Source organism: Miscanthus floridulus, chromosome 5 (genome assembly GCF_019320115.1).
Source record: "Miscanthus floridulus cultivar M001 chromosome 5, ASM1932011v1, whole genome shotgun sequence".
Lineage (NCBI taxonomy): Eukaryota > Viridiplantae > Streptophyta > Magnoliopsida > Poales > Poaceae > Miscanthus > Miscanthus floridulus.
The window spans coordinates 29,807,303-29,831,926 of record NC_089584.1 but is presented as its reverse complement, the minus strand read 5'-3'; the positions used below and the strand labels follow the sequence as shown (position 1 = coordinate 29,831,926).

Genomic DNA, 24,624 nt, shown 5'->3' with positions numbered 1-24,624 from the left:
CGAAGTGATTTGAAGCACGCTTTTGACTGCGACGTCCAGGCAATTCAAATTGCAGCCAAAGCACAATCCGCCAATAGTAGAAAAGAAATAGCTACTATTGCCGCAGAAACGAGCCCAGAAGAACTAGAGATACCAGCTAAAACACCCAGCATCCTTGCACCACCAAAAGAAGCCGAGTCAAGAAAATTGACTTGGGCATCGGTGATCCCTCCAAGACGGCAACCATCAGCGCCCACCTCTCAACAAAATAGGAACTCGTGCTCACCAACTTTCTTTGGGACAACAAAGATATCTTCACTTGGAAGCCAGCCGACATGCCAGGTGTCCTAAGAGAGTTGGCTAAGCACAGAATTGATATCAATGAAGGCTCCAAGCCTGTGAAGCAACGACTACGACGATTCTCACCCAGCAAGAAGGCAACAATTAAAAAAGAAATCATAAAGTTAATGGCAGCCAAATTCATCAGAGAAATCCTTCATCCAGATTGGCTAGCAAATCCAGTTCTAGTACAAAAAAAGAATACGGATGAGTGGTGCATGTGCGTCGACTACACATATCTCAATAAACACTGCCTGAAAGATCCTTTCGGGCTACCACACATTGATCAAATAGTTGATTCAACAGCAGGATCTGCCCTATTATCCTTTCTTGATTACTATTCAGGATATCATCAGATTGCATTAAAGGAACAAGACCAGAGCAAGACATCTTTTATCACTCCGTTCGGTGCCTATTGCTATAAGATCATGTCGTTTGGACTCAAGAACGCTGGTGCCACATACCAAAGAGCTATCCAAACATACCTTGGTGATCAGATCGGCAAAAATGTAGAGGAATACGTGGATGACGTAGTAGTAAAAACAAAGAACCCGGACACACTAATTGAAGACTTAAAGCAAACCTTCGAAAACCTAAAAAGGTGGAGGTGGAAATTGAACCTAAACAAGTGTGTATTCGAAGTTCCTTTAGGACAACTACTCGGATTCTTGGTCAGTCATCGTGGAATCGAAGACAATGCCAAGCAAATTCGAGCCATAACAGAAATGGGCCCTCCGTGAAGCATCAAAGATGTACAGAAACTAACAGGCTGCATGGCGGCCCTCAATCATTTCATATCAAAACTCGGTGAAAAAGGGTTACCTTTCTTTTAAACTACTAAATAAGACAGACAAGTTTGAGTGGACAGAAGAAGCTAATGAAGCTTTCAAAAGACTTAAGGCATACCTCACCTCCTCACCCGTTCTCACACCTCCAAAGAAAAATGAAGACATGATGCTCTACATTGCGGCAACTTCTACTATGATCAGCACAACAATAGTCGTGGAAAGAGAAGAAGAAGGGCGCATATATAAAGTGCAACGCCCTATATACTACATCAGCAAAGTACTATCAGAATCAAAAATCCGGTACCCGCATGTGCAAAAACTACTCTATGCCCTCCTGATCACTTCGCGCAAGCTTTGTCACTATTTTTAAAGCCACAAGATTACCGTGGTGATAGATTTCCCACTCAGAGACATCTTACACAATAGAGACGCAATAGGGCGCATATCTAAGTGGGCAGTGGAACTTGGTGCTCTCAGTATCAATTTCACCTCATGAAAGGCAATCAAATCTCAAGCCCTGGCTGATTTTATTGCCGAGTGGACAGAGATTCAACAACCTATGTCAAATACCATCCTCGACCATTGGAAGATGTACTTTGATGGATCACTCAAACTAGGCAAAGCCGGTGCAGGCGTTCTCTTCATCTCTCTAGACGGAAAGCAACTCAAGTATGTCCTTCAGATATTATGGCAAGCTACAAACAAGGAAGCAGAATACGAAGCCCTCATCCACGGACTTCGAGTGGCAATTACCCTTGGAATTAAGCGATTACTCGTATATGGCGATTCAATGGTAGTCGTCAACCAAGTCAACAAAGATTGGGACTGCATCAAAGAAAACATGGGCGCTTACTGTGCTAAAATATGAAAACTCGAAAAACATTTTCAAGGATTGGAAATTCTACATGTCCTGCATGACTCTAATATTGCGGCAGACGTCCTCGCCAAACTCGGGTCTGACAGGGCGAAGGTACCACCCAGCATGTTCATAAAAGAGTTATCACCTCCTTCTATCAAACAACCCGGTGAGATAACCCATGAACTCCCAGCTAAATGCACCTAGATTTTGGTAATCACCACCTCATGGGCCCAGGTTTTTATCGATTACATCAAAGAGAATAAGTTGCTAGCAGATAAAGCAGAGGCTACTCGAATTATTCATAGAAGCAAGAACTACGTCCTAGTAGGGGACAAGCTGTATAGAAGAGTCACATCATCAGGAGTACTCCTAAAATGTGTCTTATTCAAAAAAGGCAAAGAGATCTTAGAAGAAATACACTCAGGTTGCTGTGGAAATCATGCTGCTTCAAGAACACTAGTAGGCAAAGCATTCCGAACCAGATTCTACTGGCCAACCGCTTTGAAAGATACAGAAGAACTCGTCAGAAAATGCAAAGGTCGTCAAATGTTCGCAAGACAAGCTCATGTACCAGCTCACAATCTGATCTGCATCCCTCCCGCTTAGCCTTTCTCCTGCTGGGGGCTAGATCAAGTAGGACCTCTCAAGAAAGCAAAGGGCGATTTTGAGTACATCTATGTAGCAATTGACAAGTTCACTAAGTGGATTGAATACAAACCACTCGCAAAATACAGCGTAGCCAAAGCAGTCAAGTTCATCCAAGACATCATGCACCACTTCAGCATGCCTAATCGAATCATCACATATTTGGGTTCTCCCTTTATAGCTATAGAATTCCAAAGTTGGGCACATGATTGCGGTTTCGAAATAGATTACGCATCAGTCGCACATCCAGAAGCCAACAGATAGGTAGAAAGGGCTAACGGACTCATACTAGCCGGATTAAAACCAAGATTGTATGAAGAACTAGTGGACTATAGATCCAAATGGATTGAAGAATTACCCAAAGTAGTATGGGGGCTACGGACTCAAATAAGCAGAGCCACCGGATACTCACCTTTCTTCCTAGTTTATGGATCAGAAGCCGTACTTCCTGTTGACTTGATCTGGATGTCACCAAGGATAGAACAATATGATGAAGGAGAAGCAGAACACACCTAGAGATTAGAGCTCGACAGTACAAAAGAAGTCAGAGTAAATGCTACCCTTCAATCAGCCAGATACCTCCAAGGTTTAAGACACCACTACAATAAGAATACCCAACCTCCATCACTCCAAATCAGAGACCTAGTACTAAGAAGAATAGAAAAGACTGACGGACGCCATAAACTACTCAGTCCATGGGAAGGTCCTTTTATTGTCACAAAAGTCACTGGGCTAGGCTTGTACAAGTTGATAACTGAAGATGGAAAAGAAGTCAACAATACATGGCACATCAGCCAACTAAGAAGATTCTACGCATGAAGACAACACAAGGAAGAACATATATACAAGACACAAGAGATCAACGTTCATGATCAATAAAGATAGCGTTCCTCGACAACATATGTCTTATTATGGCTTTCCTCCAGTTGTTTTCACTAAGCATGTAAATGTTCATGATCAATAAAGATGATATTCCTCGACAACAGATGTCTTATTATGAATCTTCTTGAGTTGTTTTCACTAAGCATACCGGCTGAGAGCAAAAGAGGTGAAAAGATGCTTGAGCCTACCGATGAGGGTAGCTAATAAGCTAACACCCGATCCAAAAAGTAAAATGGCTAAAATCACCCCTGAGCATACTGGCTGAGAGCAAAAGAGCTAAAAATACTTGAGCCCGCCGATGAGGGTAGCTAATAAGCTAACATCCGATCCAAAAAGCAAAATGGCTGAAATCACGCCTGAGCATACCGGCTGAGAGCAAAAGAGCTGAAAAGATGCTTGAGCCCACCGATGAGGGTAGCTAATAAGTTAACACCTGATCCAAAAAGCAAAATGGCTGAAATCACACCTGAGCATATCGGCTGAGAGCAAAAGAGCTGAAAAGATGCTTGAGCCCATCGATGAGGGTAGCTAATAAGCTAACACCCGATCCAAAAAGCAAAATGGCTAAAATCACGCCTGAGCATACCGGCTGAAAGCAAAAGAGCTGAAAAGATGCTTGAGCCCACCGATGAGGGTAGCTAATAAGCTAACACCCGATCCAAAAAGCAAAATGGCTGAAATCACGCCTGAGCATACCGGCTGAGAGCAAAAGAGCTAAAAAGATGCTTGAGCCCACCGATAAGGGTAGCTAATAAGCTAACACCCGATCCAAAAAAGCAAAATGGCTGAAATCACGCCTGAGCATACCGGCTGAGAGTAAAAGAACTAAAAAGATGCTTCAGCCCGCCGATGAGGGTAGCTAATAAGCTAACACCCGAACCAATCCTAAGACGTTTCTACAACCAGATAAAGAGCCAGATGCTGGCCACATCTCGAGTTAAGCAAAAAGCTAAAAAGAAGAAGCTAAAGATGCTTGAGATAGTTGGTCCTAAGTCTTTTCAGTACTAACAAGAACAAAAAGGTTTTAAAGACAAAGATCTACAAATACTGAGTTGTTTAAACGGCGCAGACGAAAGCCAGACAAGCACTCGACAAATCAAGAAAGTTTGTCAAGACAACGATCTATAAATACTGAGTTGTTTAGACAGCGCAGACAAAAGCATGACAAGCACTTGACAAAATCAAAGACATCCAGGCAAAGAAGACATCAACAAAAAATAAAGGATCTTCATTCAAAAAGAAGTATAATATCATATTACAGAGGCTGGAGTACTAAGGTCAAATACATCAAGCATTGTCATTAGGAGAAGAACTATCAAGATTATCTACAATCCTCCTAGCCAAATCTTCGACCTCAGGCTCCATCTTTTCAACAGCATCAAGATATTCTTGACTCTCGGCTTCCTCTGCAATCTTGGACAGAGGCATCTTCAGAGCAAGAACCCAGACCTAGGCAAGAACATTTCTGGTACATAGTTGGGTGCACCTCTTCATGAACTCCTAGAAATAGGTTAGAACTTAGGGAATAAACTGAGCCCAAGATTGACCATCATCCGATGGAGTCCGGAGAAGATCGGCTACTGACCAAAATGATTTCCACAAAGCATTCCAGTTCTTAGTAGCCGTCGCCAACTTACCAGTCAAGACTTTAATAGTTTTTTGGACCTACACAAGATCCCTGTCAGCTCCATGCCTAATCACTTGGCAAGCGCGAGTTCTTCTTCACCACGAGTAATTACCTCTTTAGCCCTGTTGTGACTATTACGAGCAAATGTCTTCATTTCCTCAATACCCTCCGAGAGCTTCTACTTTTAAACTCGGAGACCTAAACCAGGCACCAAAAACAAGTCAGTAGAAAGGGAAATTCAAATACAAGAGGAAACAAGAAGAACCCGTAATACCATTGCACTCATTCTTCATGGCCTCCACAGCTACATCCCTCTACTTTTCTGCCTCAACCACCTAGGCACAGAGAGCTTTTTCCTCCTTTTGGTGTGTTTGATGCTCGGTCTCCATCTCAGCCCGACAGAGGTCAAGCTCTGTTTTCAGGGCACTAACCTCAGAAGATAACTTTTTCTCGGTTTTAGATGAGAAAAAGAAGCCGGTATGATCCCAAGAAAAAGACTGAGCAAAAGAGAAAGAGAAAAACAAAATAGAAGAACAGAAGAAAGATGAACATCCAAAGAAAGAACTTTAGAAAAAACTTACCAGGAGTTTTTCCCCAAAAGAAGTCATGAAGGTTCCCTAGGCAGCGGTCAGCTCTGACAACCGATGAGTGACATCAAATTGTTGCACCACATCATCATCCAAACGCTGAACGCCACTAGGAAGAGGAGCAGAGGGAGAAGTCGGCCGAGGTAAAGAAGACAAGACTAGGGCCATACCTTGGGAAGCCCCAGCTACCCCCTCAGATGGCCCCACCACCACGGCCACGGTCACCTCCGGAGCCAGCAAATCAGCAGCTGCGGGATCACTAGAGAACCCTGTCCCCCTCATAGCCACCTCGCCGACCGCACATTCTGAGTCCCAAGACTTAGAACGCAGGGGTGCACCAAAGGATTGACAAGAAGTCGACTAAGGGTTGAGGGAAGGTGAAGGCCTACAAGATGATAAGGAAAAATCGACGATAAGAATATGAATCAGAGAAGAGGAAAACAGAAGTAGAGAAACATAACCGGGATTCACTCACTTGGCTATCTTCTTCTTCATAAAACCCCCAAAACCAACAAAAGACCTTAGAGGGAGAACTATAGTAGCAAAAATATCGCCACCACCTTGCAACGGGAGTGGCGTGGTCGGTACCGGAGCTCCAGAAGAACTCAAGGTCGACGACCGCTTACTACAAGAGAACAAGGTCAAACTCAGAACAAAAAGAAGTGTTCAACAGCAGAAAAACAAGAAAATAACTCACCGACGTGTAACAAGGGCATCATCATCATCCTCATCTTCCTCACTCTCAAACATGGCAACCACAGCGCCATCTGAAAAAGAAGAAAAGTACTCGGTTAAAGGCGAAAACAAACAACAAAAAGACAAAACATATAAATATGCTCACCTAGGAGCACACTACCTATAACTTGAGTACTTGGATGAGTACTCGATTGGCGAGACTTCTTGGTAGCAGCCAAACCAGAAGAAGAACAATCCACTCACCCTCTTTTCCAACACTGCGAGGAGCTCGAGGAAATGGACGAGGAACATACTCTACATAGGTGTCAAGAACTATAGAAGAAACACCAGGAAACAACGTGGTGGTTTGAAACTTACTAGTTAAAGATGCCCTAGCAAGATTCTCCCCAAGCTCCACAATGGTAGGGCAGTCATCAAGGGGGATCGGATCAACAAAGTTACGCCCCAATTCCTATAAAAGAGTAAAACAACCAGATGAGAAATATTAAGCGAAAAGTGGAGACAGCAAAGGAAATACAAAAAGTACCAGCATAAGAAAAAACAACTCACAGCAGGAGGCGGTTGTTAGCACAATACTCAGGGACTATATGCGGGATGATGCTTACTCCCTTCAACATCTTCTAAAGGCGCTCGAGCACCTCCTCACCAGTCAACTCAAGGGCAGGGACCATACGAGAAGGGTCCTCCACTCTAGAGTATTCAAAACCGTAGTTCTCTCGCTCCTTCAGAGGTTGAACATAACGACGAAGAAAACTAGAAACGATACCAAAGCCGGTCAAGCCTTGCTGTTTCAGAGCACATATCCTCTCCAAAAATGCCTTGATCGCTTGGAGCTCATCCACCATCATGGGATTCTTTTCCCATCGGTCGTTAACCACAAGACTAGAAGAAGAATGAATAGCAAGAGGAGGGATCATATTGGTGGCATAAAACTAGTCGGCACGTCAATCCCTCATAGAATCAACCAAGTCATAATCAAAGAATCTACCCTTACGAACCTGATGAAACCGAATCCCATAGCCACCAAGAACATGGGTGTCATCGCTGTGGGGTTGGGGCTTCAGACGGAAGAAGTAACGAAAGAGAGAAAGAGAAGGAGGAATTCCAAGAAAAGTTTCACAAAGATGAACAAAAACAGAAAGATGAATGACAGCATTAGGAGTAAGATGGTTCAAGCTAATCCCAAAATAATTAAGAAAGCGATGAAGAAAAGCAAAGGCAAGAAGGCAAAGCCCAGCACAGATAAAGGAGACAAAAAGAACAATCTCACCAGAGCCTAGAGTTAGGACCCGATGCTAGCCTGGAGCTCTCCACTCAGCAATCTCCTTGTCCTAGATCAGGCAATCACTGACTAGCTCACGCAATTGATCCTCAGTCATAGTTGGAGCCGGCCAGACCTTCTGAGCAACCCTCATAGCCATGAATTCTTGATTTTCAATCACAAAAAGTGATGCCTCCTCGTCTACAAAGGTTGCCTGGGACTTGCTTGCTGATTTCTTCCTACCCATATACTAGCGAAAGCAATAAGGCACTAAGAAACGATGACGGTCAAGCGGTGGCGCTCAGATGATGACAATGGCGATGGTGGAGTAAGGACTAGGGTTTCAAGGCAAAAGCAGGGCAGCAAAGAAAAAGAAGAAAGAAGGCCTTTAAATAGATTTTTATAGCGATAAAAATGCGGCCCACTAGGCCCATTTAAACATGATATGAGAACGTAATGGTTCATTTCCCAACACAACTAATAAAGCTAAAATGACAGACGGCACACTTCTACACAAAGGTACAGTCCAACGGGCAGATTTTAGACTTAACCATCCAGCACCAAGGCAGAGTTAACATATTGCTACAAAAGAACTCATTAACAATGAAGCAACGAAGGACTACCTCACAAGGAACACAAGAACTCGGTTCTTATAGAAAGAACTCGGGTATCTCATAAACAACCAGGACATCAGCAGAAAAAAGAATGAAAACCCAGAAGATAAGATTTTTTCCATTATAAATAGCTTCAAAAACTACAAGATTTCACATCTTACAAGACCCAACGAACTCGGTACTACGACGAGCAAGGTAACAAAAAGGAACCCGAACACAACTAGGCTCTAGAACGACTATGTGTTCCAAATTGCTACTTGGTAGAACAAACCGCACTCGGCTACACTGTTTTCTTCAAAGAACGGATACAGAACATCCGAGGCGGAAGTCAGCAGCACAGCGGGACAACATAGAATAGGGAAGCCTAGCAGGCATCTATCTACCCAAGTCTGATGTGACACCAGATCAGGCATTGATCTGCACCAGACAGTTGTAGGGCAGGCAAGGGGGATCTACCTAGAACTGCTAGATGAAGAACGTATCCCGCATCATAAGACTTCCTCCAACTACCACAACATATCTCCTGGTACAATGCCGCTGTGAGATTAGTCTACCTTTAATCCCAATCACAAGACTCCCTCTAGCTATGACAAGATATACAAGAACTACAAGAAACGCCCGGGGGCTGCTCTACTTCAGAAACTATCATATTCATGACTACGGAGATTTTAGTCCACGCAACAAAATGCTCGATGAATCAAAATAGCACACTAGGAGGGTATTTATAGACCAAAGAAGTGGTGCACATGGACCAGGAGCACCAATGGAACAAACCTAACAAAGGACACGGTGAAAAGATAGAATTCAATGAAAGAGGACTCAGGAATGAAGGAACAGTACTCAAGGACGAGCATATTTGAAAGGATATACCAACACTGTACAACTCATGAGCAAACAGCATTTACACTCAACCGCTACCATACAACCACATCTGACAACAGCAGACTACCAGAGAATATGCCAAGACCATGCACCCAAGTTCTTTTTGAGTAAAAGAACCTGGATATATGCTCGGGGGCTGCAACAGGAGAGGTTTTTTAGCTCTTTTGAACAACATAAGATTCAAGACCCTCCAGCTCCTTGTTCCAAATAGCAAGAGGCTCGGGGGCTACACTCAGTGAGTGCACTTTTTTCCTTAAAAAAAGTGCACGTCACCAAGAGGATTTCTTCAAGACAAACCACTTCAAGGACTCATGTCAAAAAGAACCCGGACCGAGCAATATCTGAGTTCTTTTTGATAAAAAACCCGGGTATATGCTTGGGAGCACTTCGATGAGGAATTAGAACAATTTCAAGACAAGACCCTCCAGCTCCTTGTTCCAAATAGCAAGAGGCTCAGGGGCTACAGCCAGATGGATGTATTTTTTCTTCAAAAAAGCACACACCACTCAAAGATCCCAAGAAGCGCTACACGGTTTCACTCAGGAAAGTACTCAGACAACGCTTGTTCCTGCTCGGCAAGACCTAAAGGAACAAGATGAGGCTTCTAGAGCTCAATCATGAAGTGCTCGGGGGCTTGTCGATACGGGACCCACGGGATACCCCATAAAGAAGGGAGAAGATCTAGTCTAACTATGATTTCTTTCCATGTAAACTTAGTAGTAGTAGTATTCTATAATCCTACTAGGAACTTTATTGTAAACCGACTAGGACTCTGGCCTCTTAACTATATAAAGGATGGCGGAGTTCCTGGAGAGGGAATGGATAACGTAACACAACACTTTACAATCAATCCAATGCGAAGGCTAACGCCGACTGGAAATAGGGCTATTACTCGATCATGGTCGAGGGCCCAAACTAGGATAAATCGACTGTCTCTTACGTTCACCGTTGAGTTCTGCATACACTGAAGCTCGAACAAACTGCCCCGGGTACCCCCGTGGCAGGCTATCGGTGGTGAAACATCGACAGCACTCAATTGGTCAATGCAATGAAGAATATGGACATTGGTGATATAAGACCTAGAGAAGTGATTGATGTAGAAGATCACAAGAATCAAGTGCTCTCTAACTCAAATGTGCAAGCTAGTGGTTCTCATGATCAAGTTCAAGCAAAAACTAGTGATGACAAAGTGCAAGATCAACAACAAGTGGCTAGTTCATCATCTCAACCAAGTGATCAATCTAATGCAAGCAATCAAGTGCAAGTGCTCCAACCAACCAATATTGTAAGAGACCATCCCTTGGACACTATCATTGGTGATATTTCAAGAGGTGTGCAAACAAGATCAAGATTGGCTTTATTTTGTGAGCATTTCTCATTTGTGTCATCCATTGAACCTAAGAAGATAGATGAAGCTTTGAGGGATGTTGATTGGGTCAATGCTATGCATGAAGAGCTAAACAACTTCACAAAAAACCAAGTATGGGATTTAGTTGAGAGGCCTAAGGATCATAATGTGATTGGAACCAAGTGGGTCTTTCGGAATAAGCAAGATCAAGATGGGATAGTAATAAGGAACAAAGCAAGATTAGTGGCTCAAGGTTACACTCAAGTTGAAGGTCTTGACTTTGGAGAAACATATGCCCCAGTTGCAAGATTGGAAGCAATTAGGATCTTGTTAGCCTATGCTTGTGCCCACAACATCAAGTTGTACCAAATGGATGTGAAGAGTGTATTTCTCAATGGGTACATCAATGAGCTTGTTTATGTTGAACAACCTCCTGATTTTGAAGATGAAAAAAAAACCCAACCATGTTTACAAGTTGAAAAAGGCTTTGTATGGATTGAAACAAGCACCTAGAGCATGGTATGAGAGTTGAGAAATTTCCTACTCTCTAAGGGATTCAAGATGGGAAAGGTTGACACCACTCTCTTCACCAAGAAGCTTGGAAATGACTTGTTTGTAATGTAAATCTATGTTGATGATATCATATTTGGGTCAACAAATCAAGATTTTTGTGAGGAGTTTGGCAAAATGATGGCTAATGAGTTTGAAATGTCCATGATTGGAGAGCTTAGCAACTTCCTTGGTCTTCAAATCAAGCAAATGAAGTATGGCACATTTGTGAGTCAAGGCAAGTATATCAAGGACATGCTCAAGAAGTTTGGAATGGATGATGCTAAAGCTATTAGTACACCAATGGGGACAAGTGGAAGCTTAGATAGTGATGCTAGTGGCAACATGGTGGATCAAAAGATGTATTGGTCCATGATTGGAAGTCTACTCTATGTGACCGCATTAAGGCCGAATGTGATGTTTAGTGTATGCATGTGTGCTAGATTTCAAGCCTCACCAAGAGAAAGTCATTTAAAGGAAACTAAGAGAATATTGAGGTACTTGAAGCATACACAACATGTTGGATTATGGTATCCCAAATGAGCAAGATTTGAGTTGATTGGATATTCGGACTCCGATTATGCGGGATGCAAAGTTGAGAGAAAGAGCACATCGGGCACATGTCAACTATTGAGAAGATCACTTATGTCTTCGTCATCAAAGAAGCAAAATAGTGTAGCACTTTCAACCGCCGAAGCGGAGTACATTTCGGCCGGTAGTTGTTGTGCACAATTACTTTGGATGAAGGCCACTTTAAGTGATTTTGGAATCAAGTTCAAGCAAGTGCCATTGCTATGTGACAATGAAAGTGCCGTAAAGCTCACCAACAATCCGGTTCAACACTCAAGAACAAAGCATATAGATATTCGTCATCACTTCATAAGAGATCACCAACAAAAAGGGGACATTTGCATAGAGAGTGTGGGCACCGAAGATCAACTTGCTGACATATTCACCATGCCACTTGATGAAAAGAGGTTTTGCAAGCTAAGGAATGAATTGAACATACTTGACTTCTCCAATATGTGTTGATGCACCCCCAATTTATATGACATGCCTCTCCTTCGAGCAATTCAAGGTAAAAGTTGTTTGGCATGGCATACATCCTTGCTAAGGACATGATTAGTGCATCTAGACATATTTCACATTTGAATAGGCTCATTCATGAAAATCAAATGAATTTGATGCTTGTATGGTACCACTATTGCTTGTATGTTTGAAATGATCTAGTGGTAGCATATGACATGTTTGTGGGCTTGTAAACCTAGTGTTTAATCTATAAAATGAGCTATAAGTGTTTAACTCAACATGGTACAAGATAACCCTTATTTGGAGGTGTGAAGAAGCTTGTCCTTGGATCAAACCGAGTTAAATAACTTTTGCAAGTAATCTAGATTGAACCAATTTGGGAAAATGATCCTCACTTCACATGGTTTTACCCCAACCTATCTAAAATTTGAGCCCTCTTTTTGTGCTAATTGTTGACAAAGGGGGAGAGAAATGCACAAAGATAGTAAGATAGATAGGGGGAGCAAACAAATGAAATGACATTGTAAGGGGATCAATCAAAATTGCACATAAGTAGGGGGAGCAAGCTCATAAACTTGTATGATGCATTTGAATGTGCATTTCATATATTTGCTTGCATGGTACAAGTTCTCAATTTCAATATCCATGCTTGTGTGGTGTATGCTAATTGTAGGTTTGAATGTTGAAAGGAAAAACTAGTATGCATAGGCTAAAGTAACTAGATCTATGTTCATTCTATGGAAACTAGACCCTTGCTTGTAATATTGATCTTATAGGGTATTCCAGTTTTTGTGTATGTTTAGTTACTAATGGTGCTAAGGATGGTATATTGGTGCACTCCGATTGGTATCACGCTTCAAAGGTCCATCTCTTATACCTTAGCATCATTTGGTAGACATTGTCTCTTATATTTCCTATCTAAGCATATGTGCAAGCTACAATCCAAACTCTTAGCACATATGTAGGGGGAGCAATTGCTACCATTTGGGATTCATGAAACTTGTCCATATCCTTTACACATGGTAAATATGCTTGGGCAAGCAACATGGATTCAATTAAGTTTCAACTCATATCTTTGTGAAAGGGTTGTCATCAATTACCAAAAAGGGGGAGATTGAAAGCTCTAGTTTAGTTTTGGTTAATTGATGAAACCCTAAGTGCTAACCTAGTTTATCAAAGTGATTATGAGATAGGTAGCACTACTCCAAGTGATGAAGCAATGGCGAAGATCATGACGATGGTGATGGCATGGTGATGATCAAATGCTTGAACTTGGAAAAGAAGAAAGAGAAAAACAAAAGGCTCAAGGCAAAGGTATAAATAGTAGGAGCCATTTTGTTTTAGTAATCAAGACACTTAGCGAGTGTGATCACATTTAGGTTAGATAGTCGTACTATTAAGAGGGGTGAAACTCGTATTGAAATGCGGTTATCAAAGTGCCACTAGATCCTCTAACTCATTGCATATGCATTTAGGATCTAGTGGAGTGCTAACACCCTTAAAAATGTTTGTGAAAATATGCTAACACATGTGCACAAGGTGATACACTTGGTGGTTGGCACATTTGAGCAAGAGTTAGAAACTTCACCGGCGGAGTGTCTGCTCGTAGAGTGTGGACAGTCCGACGGTGCCACCGGTGCCCTAGACAGAAAAGACAAAGGTCACTGGGAGTGACCGGACGCTGGCCTCGGTTGGACTGGCGTGTCCGGTTAGGTGTAACAGTGAAGACGCTGGCATCGGTCAAACGACCGGACGCTGGGTCGCTCTATGACTGGACGCTGGCAGGGTGCATTCGGTCAGTGCTGACGTACGCTGACGTTGAGTGACCGGACACAGGGTGTGTCCGGTCGAGCATGACCGGACGCGTCCGGTCTTGAAATCTCGCGTTTGGAACCTTACTAGAAACGACCGGACGCTGGGGTCCAGCATCCGGTCACTTTCTAACTGACGCGTTCGGTCATCACTTGACCTTTGAAATCGGGTGAACGGCATTTGAAGCCGATGACACATGGCGCACATCGCATGACCGGACGCTGAGGTCCAGTGTCCGGTCAATCTGACCAAAGCATCCGGTCGGCCCGTGTTCAGTGCAGTGAGGAGCCCAACGGCTCTATTTCATGGGGGCTTCTATTTAAGCCCCATAGCCGGCTCAAGCTCTCGCTCTTGCACATTTTCATTGACATAGCAACCTTGTGAGCTTAGCCAAAGCCCTCCCACTCATCTTCATCATTGATTCATTATCTTTGTGAGATTGGAAGAGGATCCAAGTGCATTGCTTGAGTGATTGCATCTAGAGGCACTTGGTATTCATGTTTTGCTATGGATTTCGCTTATTGCTCTTGGTGGTTGCCACCACCTAGACGGCTTGGTGCAGCGATGGAGGATTGGCATGAGTTGGTGATTGTTCGTGGCCATCTCCGGTGATTGTGAGGAGATTTGTATCTTCCCCGGCAGAGCGCCAAAAGGTAACTCTAGTGGATTGCTCGTGTCATTGAGTTACCTCACTTGTGGGTAGGTTCTTGCGGTGTCCAATCGTGTGGACGAGGTTTGTGCAACACCTCTTAGCCGCTGAACCACCAAGTGTTGGTCGACACAACAGGGATGTAGCATGTTGGCAAGCACGTGAACCTCGGAAGAAAATCGGTTGTCTCTTGCCATTTGACATTCTCTCGGTGATTGATTTTATATTGATCTTGTGATTGGTTCATCCCTCTACACGGCGGTATAATCACTCTACTCACTCTTTTATATTCTTACAAACTAGTGGTGACAAGCTCTTTAGTGTAATTAGAATTGAGAGCTTGATTTGTTATTTAAGTTCATCTAGTGGAGCTCTTTAGTGTAGCAAGATTGAGAGCTCTTAGTGAGTAGTATAATAGCAAGTTGTGTGTCTAGTAATCATTGCAACTAGAATTATTGGATAAGTGGCTTGCAACCCTCGTAGAGCTAGAGCAAGTTTGTATTTTGCTATTTGTCTTACTAATCAAATTGTTCTAGTTGATTTGTAGAATTTCAAATAGGCTATTCACCCCCCTCTAGCCATATTAGGACCTTTCACCCAGCAACCCCGGCGCAGGCGAGGTGCGGACGAGGTGACCCCAGCCGCTCTGATCTTGGGCATCCCGGTGAGGGCAGGGCCCCTATGACCCCAACACGGCCAGCGGTGCGAGCGTGGCAGCTCCGGCCACCCCGGAGCGAGCGGCGGGCGTAGGCACGGTGGCTGCGGCCACCCCGTCGCAGGCGTGAAGGTCAAGCGCTGTAGCCCTGGCGATGGAGTGCTCGGCCCTCACAATGAAGATCTCGTTGTCTGTTCACATGCGTCGTGGAACACGGCGGAGGAATTTCTACACTCCTCTCAAACAGCTGTGCACTCACGCTAGCTCAAAAAACATCATGCTCCTCTGTGCTCGCTTTCGAATGCCCGAGCTCTTCCCTCTCACGGCGCCACGGCGGCATCTAGGGCCGGAGCAGAGCACATTGCCGAAGGCAACCATGCTGATATGGTCGCGGGCTTGGACGCCTCCAAGTCGCTAGCGCATCCGCATGCATGGCAGCTACCCCCTTCCTCTCTCCTCGTTCCTGTGTGCCACTTGCATCGGCTCGAGACGGAAGATGAGATACATTAGAGGCCCAATGGGAATAGCAGGAGACCCGGCGGTGGCGTGCTATCCCTAGCTCCCCTCTGCCATCGCCGCTATTCTATCTAGCTAAGCTCTCTCATGTCAACTATCATAGCAGAGGAGGGCTTGCAGGCAAGGTGCATGACAAAATGTCACTGTAGGTTGCAGCAGTTGACTGCTAGACTAAGGGCGGCCTCAAGATTGCTGCTACGAGAAAGAAGATTAATTGCAACAAAACTCCATGTCTTGAGCATTAATCTACTACCTTTCTCCTTTGATTCATTATGACAGTAAGCACCCAAAGATTCAAAATTCTTCACAAAGAAATTAATGGCTTGATATACCTAAGTACTTATTTTCATAAGTGAATCATGTCTTGTTGCTAATATGTTGCATTTCAGCTTCATAGGTACAATAAGTTCAATTATGCCATCTGCCCAACCCATAGCCATATACTAATGAAAATTTCTGATCTTAATATAGAGGAGGCACCATTTAATATTTGAATTATCATTATGGGGTTCAAGAGCTCTAAATTTGATGGAGAATCGTAATTTGAGATTGCTCAAACAAACTATATTATCCAGGTATCAGTTTCTAAGTGGTACGTGATTGTTTCTGGTACATCAACTTTTATATCATTTCTGAATCAGAGCTTTTCAAGAGAAGTGAATAAAAAACAAGAAGTTGGACAAATCAGTTTGCGTTGGCAACTCCATAGCCATGAGAAGGTTAGAACTAGAATAAAAAAATGCACCATACGCTTGTATAGCACTTCATATCTTCTATCAGTACTTCACTAATGGGTGTGGTAACCAAGCCATGGAACATGGAGTGGTCAGAGAACATATTTATGAGATGAAAACTGAAGCATCAGAGAACATTTCCATGAGTCATATTGCTCAGCCAAAAAAATGGAAGCGGATTTTTCGTATTAAATTGGTACCTCGCAGGTTTCGTCTCCCATAGAAATATTATAACGGTCTCTCTCATGCCCCTTGATACATACCACAAACATGATTTCCTTGTTGCTCAACTACATACTATGCTTTTCCTGGTACCGATATAGTGCATTCAATTGAGAAAAGGATCAACTTGTCATCATCTTCAAATGTTTAGCATTAGCGATTTAGTTTCTCCCTCTATATCCATTTCACATGTTGAATTATTTTAATCATTTACTTTCATATATTCATTCTCCAAATCTCAGTTAGCATCTGTATAATATTTGACAAACTAGATCAAGCAAAGGATTATTGCCACCGGTTAAAATCGAGGCATGTGCTTGTAGTCTTAAATAACCACGTCTATAACTGTTGTTGCCCATTTTCAAAATTTCAAATAAACTATATGAAACTTGGAGATTCTGGAGTTTATATGAAAATTGTTTATATGACTAACACAATACCATAGAATTACCTTGCCTTTCTGCTGATTGTATACTTATGCTAATTTTTGTTTGCAACATACGAAAGCTTTGCTAAATCATCACTTTCACTATATGCCATCTCATATTTTCTTGGGTCACCTTTGTATGTTCCTATAGTACTAATGCTGAGATTAATACTGTTGTGTTTCTCTAGAAGGATATCTTAAAATTCATCAAATTATGATGGTGTTTACCTTTTTGTTATTTCCCAATTTTGACTATGCAGGTAGTTCTGTTGATTGTTCCAGACTCCAAAGGCACGGTAGAATTAAAACTGGATTTTGATGGCAAGCTAAATTACAATATGACGGCAGGCTAAATTACAGTATGACTACTACAACGATGCTAATTATTAGAACATAGTAATGTCTTTGCTTAATATATCCTCCTGTCTTATTTTTTCGTGATTTTTCTTGGGCCAATAGTTGTTTTTACAGGGAGACTATGTTTCACATGTGATTTCTCATATTATAACTTCATGTTTTGTGGACCTTCTTTTGTTTGAATGATGATCTGTGAATGGTTAGCAACCTAGCTAAGGCCATAAGTTTGCTTTTACATAGAAATTACTCAGCATTGATAATGGAAAATGATTTAACTATGCCTGAATATGAGTAATTAATGTAAATGAATCTTATATCTTCTTATTATTGAACAAACTGCTATCATACTTTCGATCTTGATTTCATGTAAATATGCGCTAAACAAGACATCATCAGCTTATTTCGAACATGACAAATATTCATGGATCAATTTGTTCAACTCGTTGAAGCACACGGCTAGGCAACACACCGATCATCTCTAGATGGACTCACGTATCACATGCTGGCGTGACACAGGGAGGCGCGCGGCAACGCCACGCCTGTTTTCTAGTGGTTGCCCAGGAGCCATCGCCAGCCGTACGTCCTTTTGAGGCTTGAGGGGGCCCAAAGGGCGATGAGGATGAACGCAAACCGCTCAAGCCACAGCCGACATGCCGACACCCGAGTACCCGAGCCGTACGTGCGCACGTGAACGCATCCCAGGGGGCCAGGCCGCACCGCACGCACGAAGCGGGCACGAGCACGCCGCCGCCTAACGGCAGCAGTTGATCAGCACAACACGGGACGGTTGCTCAAGGAGTCAAGGATTAGCGTTACGTTTCTTCGTCGGCGGGCGGCCGCAAAAGCTGCGGCGCCCACTCTAGAGGAAAGCGACCGCGCGCGCCGTCGCCGCGGTCCAGGCCCTCCGGTCCGGCGCGGCCGGCCCTGGCGTAAAGATCCGCAGCAGATTCGTTCGTGATCGGCGGCGGATTTCCCACTGGGCGCGTCTCGTCGTCTAGTCTGGCTCTCGCTGGCTGGTCATGGAGTTGGCAAAGGGGGGCCTGCTGTTCGTAATCGTACGTGTTGTAGTACACTTTTGCCCAATTAAAAAAACGGCTAATGTTGATATTAATTTATTATAAAAAAATATTATTATTTCATTAAAAAAAATACGGCTGCTAAGTTCGAGCGTTCAGGCCAACGCCAGCCTCCAAACTGGCCGCGCCCCACTCCAAAGCGACTACTGTACGTGGCCGGCCAGCTCGCCATGCATGCCCTGCCGAAGCTTGTGCCGGCCAATGAATGGCAGCTTGTCACAAGCACGTCAAGCCCGGCCTCGCAAGCAAACAAAAGCGGATCGGTGTGTCTGTGTGTGTGGGTGGGGTGTGGACAGCGGTGCTGATCGAACAGGGGCGGGGGCGGTGTGCCGTCTGCCGCGCTCCGTGGATGCATACATACGGCTGTCTTGGGCTCTTCTATTTTAAATTATAGGACGGTTATATCTAGACATAGTGTATATATAAGTGTAACAAAAAAAAATATTTTGGATCTTTGGTATCATCATCGATGGTTGTGGAGATGAAATTGAGAATCGGAGAGATGAATACGTATCCTATATGGTAGGTGCAACTGCCGATATTTTTTCATCGATTCTGATATATTTTTGATTGGAAACGTAAGATCTTGCGGCATTGTCCGACGTTTTGGGTTGATTGTTCGGTTCCACATAAGGACTACACTCTGCCATCGTTGTTCCACCAGACTATGTTCATCTAAAGCATCGACTTCATCGAGGAAAGCCAATAGAAAAAGAAAGATGGAAAAATCTAATAAATACATTTTTATTTCAGATTTTTCTTTCATATATAATTTGGGATATAATGTGCTGAGTTTCAATACAATTCTTCTTTCTCATTGCAAAGAAGTACATAACAAAGGCTACATATATGTCTAAAAAAGCCAAAACGTTTATAATTTAGAATAGAGAGAATACTTGTTACAACTTCAGTTGTTGCCGCTATAGCAATTCAAGCCGTTCCGAACACCCTCGTAGCTTTGCCAATTATCTATTTTAAATTATAAAATATTTAATTTTTCTAGATATTTAGTTTTTACTGTACTTAGATATACAATATGCCTAGACATGTAGTAAAAATAATATATTTAGAGAAAACATGTGTCTTATAATTTGGAACGGTTGGAGTAAATAAATAAAAGTTGAGAACTTGCTTACATAGGTTAGTAAAATGTGTGGCCATATAAGCTACCCCTCCGTCCTGAAGTACAAGGTATCCTACGAATTCTATGACAGATTAAGGGGTAATACAAATGCCACAGGTAACCTTTCCTTAATTTTAGAAAGACTTTATATTTACTTTTTTAGAATTACATAGTACAACATAGACATATGCATGTGATTGGAAGATGAGTTAATTCACCTAGAATACTTATATTTCAGGACAGAGGGAGTAGTGACATCAACTACATCCTGTTTTATTCCACGTTGTTAATAGCTAACAAATAAAATGTAAGAGCATTTGTATTCACCCAGAATACCTTATAAGGTATCTCCAATTGGTTCTTAAAAATCACATGGTAAATTAATGAGTTTTCTAAGTGACTAAATAAAGTTGGGAGCATATTTTTTGGTTTCCTCTAACCATTTCTAAAATCTCGTTTCTAAAAGATAGAAGGTAATTTTACATCAGAAATCCTAAGCCATTTCTAAATCACCCCCGACCACTTTTATACTTTCTAGCTCTCTTGTACATTTGCATTCGGGAGTCTGTCCTACTTCTTATCCTTCTCCACGTCCTTCCACCTTTTAGATCGGTCGATGGATACACACGCGTAATGAGGTCTATTTTCCCAAGTGCGGAAAGATTGGGAGTTAAGATAGAGAGTTATTGGAGAGCAGTTTTTTTTCAATCTTGCAAAAAAAATCAATATGGGGGTGGGCTTTAAAACTGTTGGAAATGTTCTAACAATCTAGATAGGGTCCAAACGGACCACATATTAACAGATGTTTCTGACAAGTGCTAAGAGTTACTAGCTTTAGTAGGATCACTCTAGTAAATGATCCAAACTAGCACATCTCATACTCTTATAAAGCAAAATCCCACTAAAGAATTTATCTCATTCCACAACGTTCCACGTCATCACTTCATATGGTCCATCCGATCGTACTCAGGAATCAAATCCACCACCTGGACCACTGTTCAATAGGGGATGGAAAAAACCCGCAACAATTAATGGCATCCATCTCCACCTGCACCTCCGTATTCCCACATGGCCCACTTTTTTTCAATAGAAGATGGAAAAAAAGAAGCCACATCAATTTACACACGCAGAGTTCAGACTTTAATTTAAATGTTTTCGTGCAGTTTTACTTCACTTCAGAGTTCAGACTTTAATTTAAATAATTTGTACCATATATGATAATGGACACATTCTCCATGATTATGCTAATACTACATCAATATTATATCATGTTCCTGCACTACCGGCATCATACATATGCATCTCCTAATTCTCAGCTGTTAACGTTCAAATCCATCTGTATTCCTTCGTGATACCCGAGCAACGCGCGGGAAATCCTTCTAGCATATGCAAATAGTTAGCTTGGCCTAGGTCCAGGGTGAGCCGGAAGTAGAGCTACGTTGATCCACCACCATATACACAATTGAATTACAAAATTCCATCAAAACGTGTAAACTATGTGGCCACGAACAAGAGAAACACCAACACTTTTGTGCAACGATAGATTGTGCATGCATTCATATAGAGCGGTCTGTGCTGACATCGAAGAGAGTAAGGTCTAGGCCGAAAAGATGGCACAGTTGTTCTACCTGTCTACTGTCTACCTGACGATGTAGACGCCTAAAAACACCTTTTTCCTCTTGCTTTTTTCCAATATAAAGTTGAGAAGATCCCCTGCTGTCTTTCTGGTAACACATGGATGTAATGTATTCATACGCAATGCTGTTGATTGTTTTCCCCCATCCATTTCATTTTCACCAAATGCAAGTTTATCATAATACTAGTGTATACTCGCAATCATTAGTTTGTTTCAGCTAACTTAGCGTAATGCAATAACACAGCCCAAAACATACATTCAAGCGTCATGTGGCAAAAACTGAAACAAATTGCAAAAAAGGGGGAACTGAAAAAAAAAACTGAAAGTGTAGTTGGACCAGATCAGTTGAATCCTGTTCTGCAGAGTTCCAAGTTTTGCTTTGTTTTTGGATGAGGCAGAGTTCCTTTCAAGTTGAGCCGCTGGCTCAGCTGCAAGTTGTCCAATTGGCAATAGAGACGATGCATTTGTGCATTGCCTTGGCAGCAGTGCCCCCACACAATTTGCAAGATAGAGCTTTTGTCCTATCACTGCTATACCTGGCACTTCTCTCGCCTCGTGATACTCGTAGTTGCTAAAAAAACAAGAATAAAGAGACTTTACGGCGACCATAAAAATGGATCGGAGCTCCTGCTGGACTGTGCACCTGTTCATATCCAGGGTCCGGATAAGATCGACGTGCCATGCCCATACGTACACATCTTATCTTGTTATCTCCTGTTTGACTTGTTAGGGTCTCCTCTGACATTAAGCGGCCGGTGAGGCCGATCTGCCTTGCTATTTTTGAATCAGAACGACAATATCAGTGTCTTCAATCATTAAGAAAAAAAAGACAGATATTTATGATTGAAGCATCCACCATGCAGGAAAAGAAGACACTGAGCTCTGAGCTCTATTTTTTTCTTAATGAAATACGTACCTCGTGATACGATCGAGGAAAAAAACTGAACTTTGAGCTGACAAAATGCATCGGGGAATAACTCAAATATTTAATCAGAATACTGACAGTAATCAGTCAGCGCATTTCAGAGCAACGAGTGAAAGCGTTGGCATGCTTAGAACAGATGCTATAGAAGTATATATAAATAAATAGACTCCTAATATATATTACCTTGATTATATTTGATTGACCTTGTTGTAGATCATCAGATGGAAAAGTGTCGCCACAGACAAAGCCTTACATCAGGAGCAGGAGCCACGGTGTAGCCAAGAACAACTTGCCGATGATGATCAGATGAGATCAGACACCAGAGGCGTCGTGTCGATCGGCAAGTCATCCTTGGCTGCACCATAGTCCCCGAGCCTAATGTTAGGCCGCGGGCGAGGCGGTGGATCCGCCGGCGCCGAGACGCCAGACGCCGGCCATGGCTGAGAGAAGCTTGCGGCTACGGTTGAGGAAGAGGAGAGCCTGAAGAGGCGTTGCTGATGAGAAAGGGAGAGCGAGAGGGACAGAGATCTGCTGACTGATGGGCTCTTTATAGATGCCATTTCTGAAGGGAAGGTCGGTGAGAGAATTCAATAGCCTGCAATTCTGGAAAAATACTACTTGAATGCGCGTTGCCATCTGCAGATTTTTTTGAAGGGGACAGCCTGATCGGAAAGCGAATTGTGGTCACGCAGCACAAGTGTCTTTTGCTAGCTAGCAAACATCACGGATTGACGATTGAGGCTGTGTTTAGTTTGCGAATTTTAGGAATTTGGCTACCGTAGCATTTTTGTTTTTATTTGGCAATTAGTGTTCAATCATAAACTAATTAGGCTCAAAACGTTCGCCTCGCAATTTCCAACTAAATTGTACAATTAGTTTTTTTCGTCTACGTTTAATGCTCTATGCACGTATCACAAGATTCAATGTGATAACTATTGTAGCACTTTTTGAAAAACTTTTTGAGAACTAAACAAGTACCGATATGCAATATGCATGCACTTATGTATAATAGGATATCCGGTCAAGATTTGAAGGTTTAACACTCGCAATTCAAACGAAAGCTTAGGATGTGTGTATTTGGTTTCTTCTCCTAAACTTTAGTAGCTATCTCATCGAATATTTGACACATACATAGAGTATTAAATATAGACTAATTACGAAACTAATTGTACAGCTTGCGACTAATTTACGAGACGAATCTTTTAAGCCTAATTAGTCCATGATTTGACAATGTAGTGCTACAGTAAGCATTTGCTAATGATGGATTAATTAAGCTTAATAAATTCGTCTCGTGAAGTACTGATGGATTCTGTAATTTATTTTTCTATTAGTATCTGAACACCTCATACGATATTCTCATGTGACACCTACTAAATTTTAATCACAGGATCTCACCACCCCTTTATACCGTGCTACCAGGTACCAGGTAAAGTCGTGTCCGGGATGAAAGGAATACAGTAATCGTACTGTAATACCAGTACTGTATGAACTCTTTAGGAGGCACTGTAACTGCGAGGCCTTGTTTAGGTCCCATCAAAGTTCCAAGTTTTTTCACTCTTTCTTCATCGTATCAATTTTTAGCTGTTTGTATGGAGTATTAAATGTAGGTAAAAAAAATAACTAATTATACAGTTTAGTTGAAAATCATGAGATGAATCTTTTGAGCCTAGTTGGTCCACGATTGAACAATATTTGCCAAATAAAACGAAAATGATACTATTCATCAAGTTGAAAAAAGTTTCGATCTAATCAAGGCCCGAGTGTGATCCTGAAAGCTGACGACGGCCAGGCTTTTGATATTGTTTCCCACGTCAGAGATTCCTCGTCCTCTGACAGACCTCTTTTCCCTTGAGGAAAATCTGTCAGCCCTTGAGGAAAATCTGTCAGCACAAAAGCCATCTGCCACATCATGGGCCTGACTGGACCGCCATGCCGCCGTGCACTCAGGGCCCCAGCCTCAGCTCACGCATGATCTGCTCTGATTCCGATTGATTGCCATGTGCCCTGACAGGGAAAAAAGCTCGGGTCGGCGAGAGGCCGAGAGGAGCTGTCCTCAAATTGGCAATGCCATCCTCTTCCTCGCTCCTGTCCATGATTGCGAGGATTGAACGAGATCCGCCGCGGCTGGCCTGCTGCACGGCAGAATCACGGACGACGATCGCCCGCGCGGCGGTTGGTTCGTGCCTGTGCCTCTGGGGAGGGACGACACGACGGGCAGCCAGCCGGCAAGGTGGTGGTGGTCTGGTCTCTGGTGGTGTCGGTGGTCAGAGTTTGACTTTGTGGTTTAAATTTCTTCCAACTAAGTGGTGTTTGATCCCGCTACTAAAATTTAGGAGGTGTGTCGGGAGAATATTGCATGGGGTGTTCAGATACTAATAAAAAACAAATAACATAATCCGTCATTACT

At 42.7% G+C, this 24,624-nt stretch overlaps 1 long non-coding RNA gene across 1 annotated transcript; it reads right to left on the bottom strand.

Annotated features, from left to right (window-relative positions):
- Nucleotides 1-20,461: 20,461 nt before the first annotated feature.
- LOC136451880 (uncharacterized) lies at nt 20,462-22,776 on the bottom strand. Its single transcript, XR_010758670.1, has 2 exons — nt 22,401-22,776; nt 20,462-22,245 (listed from the first exon to the last, which is right to left on the bottom strand). It is a non-coding gene; the product is annotated as an uncharacterized lncRNA (long non-coding RNA).
- Between the last annotated feature and the right edge of the window lie 1,848 nt (nt 22,777-24,624).